Source organism: Spea bombifrons, chromosome 5, assembly GCF_027358695.1.
Source record: "Spea bombifrons isolate aSpeBom1 chromosome 5, aSpeBom1.2.pri, whole genome shotgun sequence".
Lineage (NCBI taxonomy): Eukaryota > Metazoa > Chordata > Amphibia > Anura > Pelobatidae > Spea > Spea bombifrons.
In genome coordinates this window covers 13,539,086-13,553,330 of record NC_071091.1, presented here as the reverse complement: position 1 = coordinate 13,553,330, position 14,245 = coordinate 13,539,086, and the positions used below count along the sequence as shown (strand labels likewise).

At 38.4% G+C, this 14,245-nt stretch overlaps 1 protein-coding gene across 2 annotated transcripts in view; it reads left to right on the top strand.

The window, feature by feature from the left end:
* Window positions 1-14,245, top strand: part of PLXDC2 (plexin domain containing 2) — a 286,125-nt gene that overhangs the window by 58,914 nt on the left and 212,966 nt on the right. The gene's annotated exons all lie outside the window — the stretch shown is intronic.

Here is a 14,245-nt window from a genome sequence, read left to right as displayed (position 1 = left end):
CTGGGTGATCAAGCTCCCTGCTGTGTTGTAGCTTTCCCTGGCTGGTGGAATGCCAGGATAATATCATACAGTCTGCGGATGCCGTGAGAAGTCAGACGGACCGTGTAAAATACACACAAGAAGGAAGCACGGTAGCAAGGAAAGAAAAGACCAGGACAATGTACTGGTTACCAACTGCGATATAATCTTCTGGATCTCCAAGAAACCCCCTTGGGTTAAATAAAAAAACAGGAGAGGCAAGAGAGAAGTAAATTGAGCATATTCATGAGATTGACACATTTAAATTACCTGATGCTTTTTAAAAATATATATATATACATATTGCAAACATTTTCCTGGTAAAGAACCTTCTGTGCTGAAAATTATCAAGACTATGTGAGATATCAGGAGGGTAGTTTACAGCAAAGCGAAATAATTGTATTTGTAATATGTCCTGTGTTTGTTTTATTCTCCGTGTTTGTAATAATAGAAGTAATTAGAGCATGTCTCATAGAATATTAATTGTTTAGTAAAGTACCAAGAATTTGTTGTGCATTATTTTAGGGAACATCATGCAAATATCAGAGAAAAGATCCATGCTGCATATTTTAAGATGGCTCTGTGGAACCAGCACGTTCTTGTTCCTTTTCATGCGTTTGATAGAACTAGCTCGGAAGGTCATGCATTTCAATAAGATGTTGCTGTGTAGCACTTTTTGCCAGTTGTTGCGGAGATTACTCCTTGGTGTACAGTTAAATAATGTTCAAGATATTTATCATGTACTAGGAACAGTTACATGTTGTACATGTGTCTTTCGATAATGAAAAAAATGTGATGTACTGTATGTGTGGCAATATATCTATAATATAATAGCTAATAAACTATAGCTGGGTAAAGCAGCATAGGCTGTAATCCAAGACTTGGCTTAAATTAGCTCATCCAGATGGCTGGCTCAAACTTCTCATGTGGTATTTTGATCCACTCGTGCCTGTATAGACATATGTGTCTTCCCTATGCAGTAGATGAGTACCAGTAGTAGAAGTGGGTTGATGATAGTGGGGCATCAGCCAAGACGGGGCTAAAACTGGGCTCTGCTAGTGCTTCGCCAAGACCCAACACAATGGTAGCTGGAAAACATTTCTCAAAACGTGTAACTACATTTGGTTCCTCCTAGTGGGCCATAAGGAATCTGCATTGTACGAGTTCACTTTTTTCTTCCAGTTTGCCTCTGATATCACAGACCAGTACTTAGCCGGTCGTTATATTCAAGAACACTGATAGCAGAATAATTTACCAGTAGGCGCCATTACTTATGGTAGATAAATATGATGCCCTCTTTCAATGAGTTATATCTCATGCAATCAGTAACCATAATTTGTAATTTGGAACAGTGGCGTCGGCAGGGGGGGGCCAGAGGGGGCCATGGCCCCCCCAACATCATGCTGTGCCCCCCGGTGTGCCCCCCCAATTGAAACGCCGGCTTTTTTTTAATAGACCCGGAGGAGAGAAAGAGAGGCGCCGAGCGGTCGCTGAGGATTAAGTTCTCAGCAACCGTTCGGCGCCTCTCACTCTTCTCCGCGACCGCGAGGCCTCTGCCTTGGTCGCAGTGCCGGCATTTCAAGCCAGGCGCCGGTATATGTCGTCATATCCGGCGCCCGGCGGTGAAGCCGCGCACACTGCAGAACCAGGGATACAGAGACCTCGCGATCTCACCGCTGGACAAGCCCAAGGTAAGTGAACTTCAAAGGGGGGTAGAAAGTTAGGAGGGGGTTAGAGAGTCAGAAGAGGTAGATAGGAAGTGAGAAGGGGTAGATAGGTATAGATTGGGAGGGAGAGGGGATATATAGGATAGATTGGAAGGGAGAGGGGGTAGATGGGATAGATTGGGAGGGAGAGGGGGTAGATGGGATAGATTGGGAGGGAGAGGGGGTAGATGGGATAGATTGGGAGGGAGAGGGGGTAGATGGGATAGATTAGGAGGGAGAGGTGTTTATGGGACAAACTTGGCGTACGTTCAGCTGTTTGGGGACAAAGTTGACACAATATGTAATTTGGGTGCTGGTCAGGTTCTATGTGGGCAGTGTGGACACCAGGGTTGGCTTTGGGGTGTGTGACCAGTGATCTATGCCTGTAATTTAGGGTGTTTTATCTATACCTTTAATGCAGAGTTTATATGTAATTTCCAATTGATTTATATCTGCAAAGCTGGGTTTTGTGTCATTCTGTTCATCTGTATCGGCTATATTTCCATACATTATTTATGTTTACCTGCAAATATAGGATTTGTATGTCTTATTCAGTTGATCAATACCTGGAGTGCTGTTTCCATGTGTTGTTTATTTGATCTATACCTTCAGTGCTGAGTGTACATGTGATTTCCAGTTGATCTATACCTGCAATGCTGGGTTTGTGTGTTCTGTTGGTTTATACCTGCAATGCTATGTTTCCATACATTATTTATGTATACCTGCAAATACAAGTTGTTTTTTTTATATCTCATTTAGTTGCATGTGCTGTTTCCATGTGTTGTTTATTTGATCTATACCTGAACTACAGGGTGTAATTAAAAGAGCGGTATGGTTTAGTGAATGAGGGGATAAAGGGACTCTGGGGATGATTACAGGGGAGAGGGCCTCTCAATGTCATGGTGCAGGACTGACTCTCACGGTCTTTCCCTGATCTGCAGTCAGTGTGGGAAATATTTCTTTTTTTTGTTGTGGTAGCGGAGGGAGTGATTGCATCCAAGGAAGCGTTGAGCGGGGCCCAAGGAAATGCTTGGATAGGGTCCAATTATTTCACTATAAAATATATTGGCAGCAGGGGCAAATATTTATATATGTTTTGGCAGCAGGGGCTAATATTTATATATTGGCAAAAGGGTCTAATATTAATATATATATTGGCTGCAGGGGCTAATATTAATATATATAGGAAGCAGGGACCAATACTATATATATCAGCAGCAGGGTCTAATATTAATATATATCGGCAGCAGGGTCCAATATTAATATATACCAGCAGCAGGGGCTAATATTAATATATATCGGCAGCAGGGGCTAATATATATTGGCAGCAGGAGCTAATATTAACATATATTGGCAGCAGGAGCTAATATTAACACATATTGGCAGCAGGGTCTAGTATTTATATTCATATTGGCAGCAGGGTCTAGTATTTATATATATATATCAGCAGGGGTTAATATTAATATATATTGGCTGCAGGGGCTAATTATATATATTGGCTGCAGGGACTAATAATATATATTGGCAGTAGGGGCTAATATTAATATATACTGGTAGCAGGGTCAAATATTTATATATATCAGCAGCAGGGTATAATTTTTATGTATATCAGCAGCAGGGTATAATATAAGTATATATCCGCAGCAGGGGCTAATATCAACATAAATCCCCAGCAGGGGTTAATATTAATATATATCAGAAGCAGGGTGTAATATTTCTATATATCGGCAGCAGGGTCTAATATTTATATATATTGTCAGCAGGGGCTAACTTCAAAGAGATAAGTGCATATTATGTAGTTAAAAATGCACGTCTAACGTGTGTGTGTATATATATATATATACATATATATATATATATATATATATATATATATATATATATATATATATAGTGTATATGTACCGTTTTATAATTGGCCCCCCTACTTTGGTCCCTGGCCCCCCATGTGCCCCCCCTAAATATGAAAGCTGGAGACGCCACTGATTTGGAAATGTGATTATGGCAGGACAAGCACCCAGCCTCCTCACAGGTTGTGATTTAGTGCCTTCACCACCAGAGGGAGATGTGCCGCAGCCTCTCAGGATTGTGTTACCTGTCCGTGACTACCTTCCTGAGGAGCACACCTGCAGCACATGACTGCAGACCATCTACACCTGCTACCTGATGGACGGGCTATTTAAACTTGCTTTACTCTAAGAATTAAACTCATTGATCCGCAATTAATTGTGTATTACTGATATTTCCTAGCTTTGCATCCTTGATCCTCCAGTTTCCTGACATCTTTGGAAAAAAACTTGATGTATATTCTTGGTTTCTCCTTTTCTGTACCTCACATCAGGCCTTAGCAACCATGCCAAAATATGTTGCTGTAGGCCTGCAACCTAACAAATTACATTTTATTTATTTTCTTTAAAACTCAACTTTGTATCCCCAAAAGTATTTTTTTTGCTAGTATGCATGTATACAAAATGCAGTTTTGTACAACTTTATCAAGTTTTCACATATACCATTTCATGAAAAAGCAGCTACTGAGAAGCTAAAATCAGAATGGCTTTAATCATCAGCTGAACACAAAACTGTCTTTGCTTTAAAGCAAGATTACAATAAAACTAAAGAGCTTTGGTGTAATCAAAAAAAGATTTTGACGACTAAAACTGGCTTTTTACATGAGCCACAGTTATTCAATTTTTTTTACAAAGTCCCTTTAAGAATATATATTAACAGCATTGCTATTCAAAAATCAGCTGCTCCGCTCTTGTTAGCTTGACATGACATTGTAAAAGTAAGGTAATTAAAAGATACAAACAAACATTCTTTTGATTCGGCGTCACTAATTAAGGCTAGAATGATGGTAATGCTTCGTCTTAAGATTTGCAATTACATAAACTTTTAAGATCCCCGAGTTTCCAGCCAACATGATAATTACTTCTTTATCACGTTCCGCATTGCTCCATCAAAGACTGCAAACATTTAAATGAAAAGAATAAATAGACTTTGCTAAGATTACAATATCAGCAAAGTGAACGCTCTCGGTACTTTTGCCCCGGAAAATTCACCTTCCCAAAAAGGCAGGTTTTTCACTTCAATGCTAGTGCTTCCCGAGAGAAGCTATTGCGGTCCAGAAGCCATTAATGTTTTCTGTTTCATGTGGCTTGACATATTTAAGCGTTCTAAAACAAAATTATGACAATTCTGCTGATAAATGTTTTCAGAGGTAATTGAAAATGCTATGTAGAGTTTTATGTTTAACTTAAATGTCTTTTATACCAGGTATAACTTCGGTAAGTGCCATTCTCCATTCTGCAGAGATATGGTTCCCATTACATTTATGACACTTTGCAATTATGATGCCATTTAAAAAAAAAGAAAGCTGGAAAATGTGAAGCAGCAGGACTAGGGGTAGACAATCAGATCGTGCAGCCATTAAAACATGGCGATTTGGTCTGTAATTTCCACCACCGTGTAGGAAACAAGAACTGTGAATACCGGTTTGATTAGAATCATGATTTAAAAAGCCATTAGACAATATATGTCATTAGTAAGATGCGCTCACTTTGTGCCATGGTCGTTGCTGCGTCAAACCTTTTGTGTATATTAGAAAGAAAAACAAAATGAAACTGTGTAGTGTTTACAAAAAAAAATTAAGCTGCACAAGAAGATATATGATTCTCAAAGGGTATAATGACAAAATAAAAGGATGAAAGGAGAAAGGAATGAAGGGTAATTTAGAATATAAAAAAAAGTAGTGCCCACAGTAAGCATGTTGGGGCCATGCATAGCTATGACGTCCTCCCAAAATGTCGTATTGTAAAAGTGTATTATTTTTTAAGTGAAATAAGACAGCAGGCAGTGAAATGTTTTGGCCGGTGCAGCCTAGGTTTAGGGTATCAGGTCTGGGAGGGCATTAGCCTGCAGTAGGGCTATGAGAGCACAGCAGGCCATCTGCAGTTGGTCCCCTTTGACTTGTATTTCTCTGTCACTTGCTGCCTTGTGGCACTGTATTTTATGACGTCTTGAATATGATGTCATACTCCTGCACAAGGGACAATGTAGCTTTCTTGATTAGCTTTTTAAGGTAAAGACAGTTTCTCTTGGGACATACTTACCACTCTTCTATGAAATGCATTTTTGGGGGGACGATGGTTGTCTGGGCATGGTCTTCACTTTGTCAGCTGGATCCAGCTTTGAAGCCAATTTAACAGTAATGAGTTTTTGTTCTCTTTTGGCAACCCTATCTGGGATCAGCATAGGAAGTCGAATGTTGAGGGTGCTTATTTTCTTTTCCTGAGAGAGTATTCTGGGGAGTGTCGCCCTGAGTAAATGTATAACTTATTTGTAACATGAGTCTTTGACTCTCACATAATTAAAAATGTAAACAAAAAAAACATTGAACAATGCATATCTAAGACAATTCCCTGCTTACAGCTACCTGCCTCCAACTCCACGTGTCCCATTAATAAACGGTTTTCCCACAAATAAAAAAATGGCTGTGTGACTTTGTGACGATGCTATCTTGGCATGTTGGATGTAATGTGTCTTCATGCCGTCTGAGTTACAATAATCCTGAAGGACAAATAACTTCTCTGCAGCCATGGCAGGGATAAAGATGCTGGTCATGCTGTTGATGGAGTCAGCAGATTTAGTTCCACATTGTAACATTCTTCCCAATATCTGTAGCAACTCACAATTCCAGTCCTCATGTTGAGCAGCTTCCATGGGATTTTAATCATGATCAGACTATTGTGGGTGGGCACCGATGCTCTTGTTTTCCAAATGAAATCTTCACATAAATATACTTCCATCTATGTACTATCTGAAGGGGTGTAAGGTACAATATTGCCCTGGCTTGTAAAGGGTTAAGGAAACCGATGTGTGCTTTGCTTTTTTCCACCAATTCTAGATACCATCAGACCCTGCTTGTTATCTCTCAGGCATGAAGAGAAGTAGCATTGGCAATTCAGCTGAGAAACTAGACAAGCAGGATAAAGAAAATGGCTTTTTATAGAATACATTTGAGGAGAAAATAAAATGCTGCGGTATTGAAGATGAAAAAGTTCTAGGTATTATCTGAATAATGGCGGTCTTAATGAAAAATGTGAGAAATAAATTCAGTTTCCACTTTGCAAGTAAAATTTTTATTACTCAGTTTTTCATGGAGAAGTTATAGATGTCTAGCAGCTGATTATAGTACAAGCATCATTTCATAAGCTAAACTACTTTAAAAAATATATTTTGATCAATTGTTGAATACACATATTATTACTTATTTTATAATACACAGATAAACACTATAAGCCTTTATGTCATTGTGTATGATGTTGTGACATATTGGCTATTTATTTAATACAATACAGTATTTAGAAGACGAAGAATACACAATTGTTTTCTAAATAAGTTATTGGCTGCATTTTTTTTTACAAATTATTGTAAATTATATGGGTTGTAAAACATTGTGATACAAGGAGATCCCAGAGAGACCTGGAAGGTATACTTTTGCTTAGGCCAAACAAGTATGTTTTATGCATTGGATGTGGGATTGTAAAGGTAATAACAGATTAACGTATTTGCTCGATTATAAGACGACCCTGATTATAAGACGACCCCCCAAATCTGAATATTCATTTAGGAAAAAAAGAAAAAGCCTGAATATAAGACGACCCTATAGGAAAAAAGTTTTACCAGTAAATGTTAATTCATCTAAACTATTTTTTTAAAAAAAAAAGCTATGATTGAGAAAAATATTTTGGTTTTATTTCCTTCTATTTTCCAACCTGCCCCCAGTTATGCACATCTGCCCCAGAAATGCCTTATACCCCCTATATGCCACTGTGCCCCATGATATGCCTTTTAACCCTCTAAATGCCACTGTGCCCCATGATATGCCTTTTAACCCTATATGCCACTGTGCCCCATGATATGCCTTTTGACCCCCTATGTGCCACTCTGCCTCCAGAAATGCCTTATACCCCTATATGCCACTCTGGCATTTAGAGGGTTAAAAGGCATATTATGGGGAAGAGTGGCATATAGGGAGGTTTAAGGCATTCAGGAGGCAGAGTGGGGTATAAAGGGTTAAAAAGGCAATTCTGGAGGCAGAGTGGCATTAAGGGGGTTAAAAGGCATTTCACAGAGCACTCTGCCTCCAGAAATGCCTTATGCCCCCCATTTAACACTCCCCCGCCCCCCCCAAACTTACCGGTGTCATGTAGCCGGGGCAGCGTGTAGATCGCACGCACTTACGCTGCAGTCGGAAGGAGGCGTGGCTAGCAGCGGGGGTTGTCTGCGTCCATCGCCCAGACCTTCCCCGACTGTCAGAGATCAGAGTTCCCGGCACCGGCGTGTGGAACTCTGATCTCTGACAGCCGGGGAAGGTCTGTGCGATGGACGCAGACAACCCCCGCTGCTAGCCACACCTCCTTCCTGCTGCAGCTGAAGTTGTCTACGCGAATCGCGTAGACATCTACACGCTGCCCCAGCTACACACCGGGGACTCAGAAGTACCGGTAAGTGGGGCGGGGGGGGTGGAGAGACAGGAGGATCCAGGTCCCCTGCAGCTGCGGGGGATCTGGATCTTAGCCGTCTCATAGTCAGACCTATTTAAGGTCTGATTATAAGACGACCCCGATTATAAGACGAGGGGTATTTTTCAGAGCATTTGCTCTGAAAAAAACCTCGTCTTATAATCGAGCAAATACGGTATATATATATATTGTGATATATGTCACAATCACCTGATGCATTTCGCTGACAGGCTTCTTCATAGGTGAAGAAATTAGACTGTACAAGCACTAGCCTGGCTAGGAGCGGTAAAAAAAAGGGTTAGCGAGATGATGGTTGTTTATTTCAAGTATTGAATTCGGTAAGGAAAGCGGCTCTTTAAAAATTCTGTGGGATGTTTCACTCCAACTGCTTTTTCTGTTTAGGAGGATCGCTGACCCGAAGGAAGAATTGTTTTCTAATATAATGCAGTGTCTGGTTGTATCGCTTGTTCGTGTTCTACACAGAAGGAACTTGACACAAACTCTTTGCAGCTAACTAACAAAAGTGCTATGTATTGTTTTATGTATATGCTAAATTAAACCTGCATTTTATATTAATCCAGTACTTTAATCAGTGCTATCACCACTGAATGGGAAGTTAATGGAGCTTTGGTAGGGAGTGGGTATGGTCAACACTACTACTGCCACCTGGAGATTGAATGCTGACCCAGAGAGCTCTCAATTCCGGACCCTATGGGAGAATGTTTAAAATTTTGGATGATCAATGTTTAGGACAGTGGTTTAATGGCTCCACAAACATAGTTTGGCGAGGTTTGTACCTGCACATGACCAGCTGGTAGATTCAGAAACACTAAGGTAAAAGATTACATTGATGGTTCCATAGAAAATGAGGCCATGGGTGTTCACTTGGTATTGCCTCACTTATATTATATATATATATCTAAAGATGATCATTGTTGACCTTATTTGCATTCGCCTACCCAGAATTCCTTGTGGTTGTGGCAGCACCATAGGATTTCTGGGGAAAAAACAAGCCTTCTGGCTTGTCTGGTAGATATGGATTTAAGAGTGTTAAATAATGCTTCTACTACCCTGCTTCTACTACCCCTTATAAAGAATATTAAATAAATATGAACAAATAATTGTACTTAAATTATGGCCTATGGATCATTATTTTTCTAGAGACATCCAATATATATATATATTTGAAACGCCACCATGGACTGCACTCATGATAATAAAGGAACTCTGTATACTTATAACCACTGCTGAAGAAAATAAAAAAAAAATAAAAAATGTGTGCATTATGAGTAAGTTGATAAAGTAATGCTATTTTTATTTTTAATTATGTTTCATCAAACAAATGAACTATATGATTTTGCTTTTTGCTAAGTACAATTATTTGTTCATATTTATTTAATACTTATGATTCTTTTAAAGGTTTTATAGGAGTAATAAGTCTGACCGTTTATATTATGTAATTGTTTTCTGTGTATTTTCTGCTTTTTATGGTTATTCAGGACAGTTTTGATGATGATTTTCATCATTGTTATATATTGCTTATGTTGCTCCACATATATTGCCGTTGTAAAGTTTCAGTATTTCTTCTTATAGTTGTCATTAAACCAGGAAGGGGCCGTAAGTTATTACGCCAACCTAGATGTCTTTAAACCATTCTTTGCTAGAGGCGCAATGCTGTTGTCCATCATCTTTTTGTCTGTAGCAACAGTAGCAAGATACGGGATGTATTTTTAATTTTCTATTTAGGAATTTAAAATATCCACAGTAAAAACAGTGATTTTGAAGAGCCGGAGATACTGCTTTAGTTAAATAATGCTGCTTTTAAACAAATAATCACTCAGATGACATTAAAATAAAGCATAAAAAAGCCTTTATGTAAAATAATTCACCTACATTATTACATTTAGTTTTTATATGATATTCCGTTTACAAGTAAATAATATACCCTATCTACGGTGGTTATTCGTTAAAGAGAGAGTTTGCAGGAGAGTTAAAGTCATTATCTATGGCAACCCTGGCAAGTCTCTCTGACGAGAAGAGTTTAGCTGACCCTGCATAATGCATAGTTCAATAATTGAGGTGCCTTTTATTTATTTAACCATGCATTATACAGGATTCTAAGGCCACTGAGGTTGACCCTCCCTCATGCATAGAGAAGTCACATTTTCCAAGCGTTGCTTGTTTAATACTTAATAATATAATATAAAGTACTTTTCCCATTTCAGCATCTTTCCAAAATACTGGGTCGAATGTTTATTTTGCTTAACACTGCAACACTAAACTTTTCGGTTTCATCTGCTGCATTGTGAGACGTTATGTGATATTTAGATTCCAACGTTCCGCTCATAATCCACACTGTGTTGATTACTATACAGTCGAGTCTAGGTTTAAGAGGCAGAATTTCTGCAGTTCTTAATTGGTACTTCAAGTTAACTATCTTCCAAAATAAAGTTCCCACTGCAATAACAAAATATCACACGCTATTGCCAGCCGATATCCAGTAAAAGGCTTCATATTATGTGTGAAAGCTACTTGTAGAACTCATTAAGCAATACACGTTTATATAGTTATGCATCCAGAGCATTTTCCTTTCTCGTTATTTGCTGCCCCCCATATATCACATGACTGTGACATAAATCAAGCCTGCTTATCCGTCAAGCCCTGCCATCCACACCTAAATCAGTTTGTTGAAAACGTTACCATGGGTGTCATGACTGGCTTTCTTGGTCCCTCCATGTGTGCAAGCAGCCGTTTCATCGGCCTCCACAGTGCTCCAGCATATAGGTGACATCATCCTATGATGTCAGATGCCACTTTCCTCAATTTGTACTACATTACATGCAATTTCATGATTGCAGTGTACCAAGTTGCAGGTGGCAAATGAAGATGCAGGAGAGTGCCAAAGGATCACGGGTAGGTGAGTATGCCTACTAAAGCTCTAGGTAAGTTAAATCAAAGGTTTTAAATTAATTACATTAAAAGTATGCTTTATTTAAAAAAAAACTTTGGACAGGCTGGTTGGATTTCCCCTTTAAGTACAAATATTCTTAAAATTACATAGTAACATAGTGATTTAGAGTGAAATACTTGACTCCATAAAAATAAAGAGAAGACATTTTCTAGCATTCCAGAAATGTATGGATATTCTACAGAATTAATTTTATAATAAGTAAACAATGCTTCATTCTAAATATCATAGTAGTGGCTACATTACTATAAGACAGACCGGCAGTTGTGCTAATAGCAAGAAAAAACACCAAACTTCAGTCATTTTACGTGGATTTTGTTTTGACTCAAACAACACCATTTTATAAAATGTTTTCACTTTATTAAAATCTCTCAGGAGAGATTTGTGTTTTATTGTAGAGAAATAGTGGCCGAAATCAATAAAAACATCAAGTTTAATAGAATGATTTTATCAAATCTGTGACAACAGATCATTATTTTTTTTGTTTCCTCAGCAGATGTGGGATTGAAAAAAATTCAGCACGTTAAGAGGCATAACATGAATGTTAAGAAAACGATATTGCAGTCAAATCATATACATCATAAAAAAGCATTAAAGGGATACTCGAGCCATCATATGCACTTTAATGCATATAATAGCTGAATTTTCATTGTGCTCCCTATGTGAATACACAGGGTATCTGCAAAACCCCCCATAAGCATTTGCCCCTATGCACGCACCCCTGCTATTTTCTGTGCAGAAGATATATTCAAGCAAAAAATAGTGAGAAAACCAGTGTCAAAAAAGTGTACAAGAAAAATAATAACAAAAGATACTTTCCTTTCTTTTAAACCGGATACACAGCTGCAAACCCGTAATAACACTCTCCCGGTGTTAGAAAAGATAATTTTGGTCCACTAGGGGGCGCTTGTGTTTTTGGTCGGTTTTTCGATTTGAAATATAAACAAACAAAATGCTTATGATAGTGTAGTATGTCAAAACTGCCTCTTGGTATAAAAAGTGATTTGTATGCACTCACACTTTAAATGAGATGATCAAGCCTTGTGTATTACCACCGCGTTCCGTGTGAGAAGCATATGTGGAAAAAACAAAGATATAAAGGACACAATGGTGTGGTATTTTCAGCAGGGTCTGGCACGCCAGAACAGATTTGCACTTACAGTTAGCCACCGATGTGTCAGGCGTGTAAGAGTTTGGTGTCCTCAATCCTTCCCGGTCACGTGCTTGTGTATGGGAGTAGTATATGAATTGATCCACCACGAATAAGTATGTATATATAAAAAACAAATTTATTCTGGGCTTGTGCCCAAGGTAATAAAATACACTATGTGTATAGGCTATGCCTATACCGTTTTTTTAAAAATTGTTAAAATAATAAAAAATGAAATAAAAAATAATGAAAGTCCAAAGTCTAGGGACGGGAGCTCAAACCGTCCGTTCCTCTACGCGTTTCGCCTCAAATGCGGCTTCCTCAGGAGTATTCTTCGTGTTGTTTCGTTGGTGTTTTTATGTGTAAGGGGAGCGCCATCTTTAGTTCCTGACGTCTGCGTGCGTCTGACGTCAGCATAAACCCTCCTCTTTGCGTCCCTTCGTTGTTCCCTCCTCCTTCGTTTCATGGAATATCATCTGTTTGGTGCCGCCTCCTCCGTCTAGTGCAGCCTCCTTCGTTCGTTTCATTCATATCGCGTTGATTAAGGGTAGGTATCCGATTTTGTAAACGGAGAGATAAAGGTTATTAGCCGGAGAGCGTGCATAAAGATGTTTCTTTCTAATCGAGTGGAAATCGGGAAATGTATTAGTTCTATTTCTGTGTTTTTTTTCCCTTTTTGTAGGTCCGTTTCCCGTTTGGAAGGTGGTGTTCTACCGTTTCTATCTATATTGGGGGAAGGCTATCCACCGAAAACCCAGAATGGGATATATATACCATGAATTTACGAATATAACTGAAGCAAAGTTTTTTTATATGAGAAGGTCATAGATTAACCAGACCTGGGAAATGAATGAATTTTAACGAATGTACCGTAATCAGTGAGATATCCTTGTAGAACCTCTGTGCAAAAATGAAATAAAATAAAGGTTTAAAAATAAATAAAAAGTATTTCTGGTGTCTATTTCATTCAAGTGTATGTGTTGATGTATATGTCTGATCTATATCTTTTAGAGTAATGTACATATAACATACTAATGTCTTTAAATGAAGAAAAAACATGAAGAATCAAATCTTTTTGGCTAATGGACTGATATCTTTAAATGAAGAAAAACATGAAAAATCAGATATTTTTGGCTAATGGTCATAAAGAAATATATGTATGTTAAATCCTTAATAGGGCTCATATTAATCTATTTATTAATTTATATGTGTGCTAGGATGTCCAATTCCATGTTTAGACCTCCTTTTTTAAAAGTTTTTAGTTTAAAAATCCACTCAGTTTCTCGTTTTGATAAGTTCTCTATTGTGTTGCCACCTCTCCAGTTCGGGGGGACCCAGTCTATACCCATAATTTTTAGATTTTCTACTGAAAATTTTGAGCACGTGTTACAGTGTCTTGGGACACTGTGTTTAATATTCTTATTCCTTATATTGCCTATGTGTTCTAGGATCCTTTCTTTTAGGGGTCTGGATGTCCTCCCTACATATTGGATCCCACACCCGCATTCTAATAGGTAAACTACATTTTTTGACGTGCAATTTATAAAGTGTTTGATTGTGTATGTTTGACCTGTGATAGAACCTATAAAATGTTCTGTTTTCCTAGGTAAAAAGGTGCACATTTTACAGTGGCCACATTTGTAGAAGCCCTTGGGTTTGTCGCCTAGGAAGGAGTGTGGATTTTTCTTGGCATCTTTTTTGGGTAAAGTGCTTGGGGCTAGTATGGTTTTTAGTGATCCTGTTTTCTTAAAAATGATTTGTGGTTTATCTGGCAGAACCGTGTTGAGAATATCATCATTTTTGAGTATATGCCAGTGTTTTTCGAGTATTTTCTTAATCTTATGTGCTTGGGTATTGTACTGGGTAAAGAAAGAGAAAC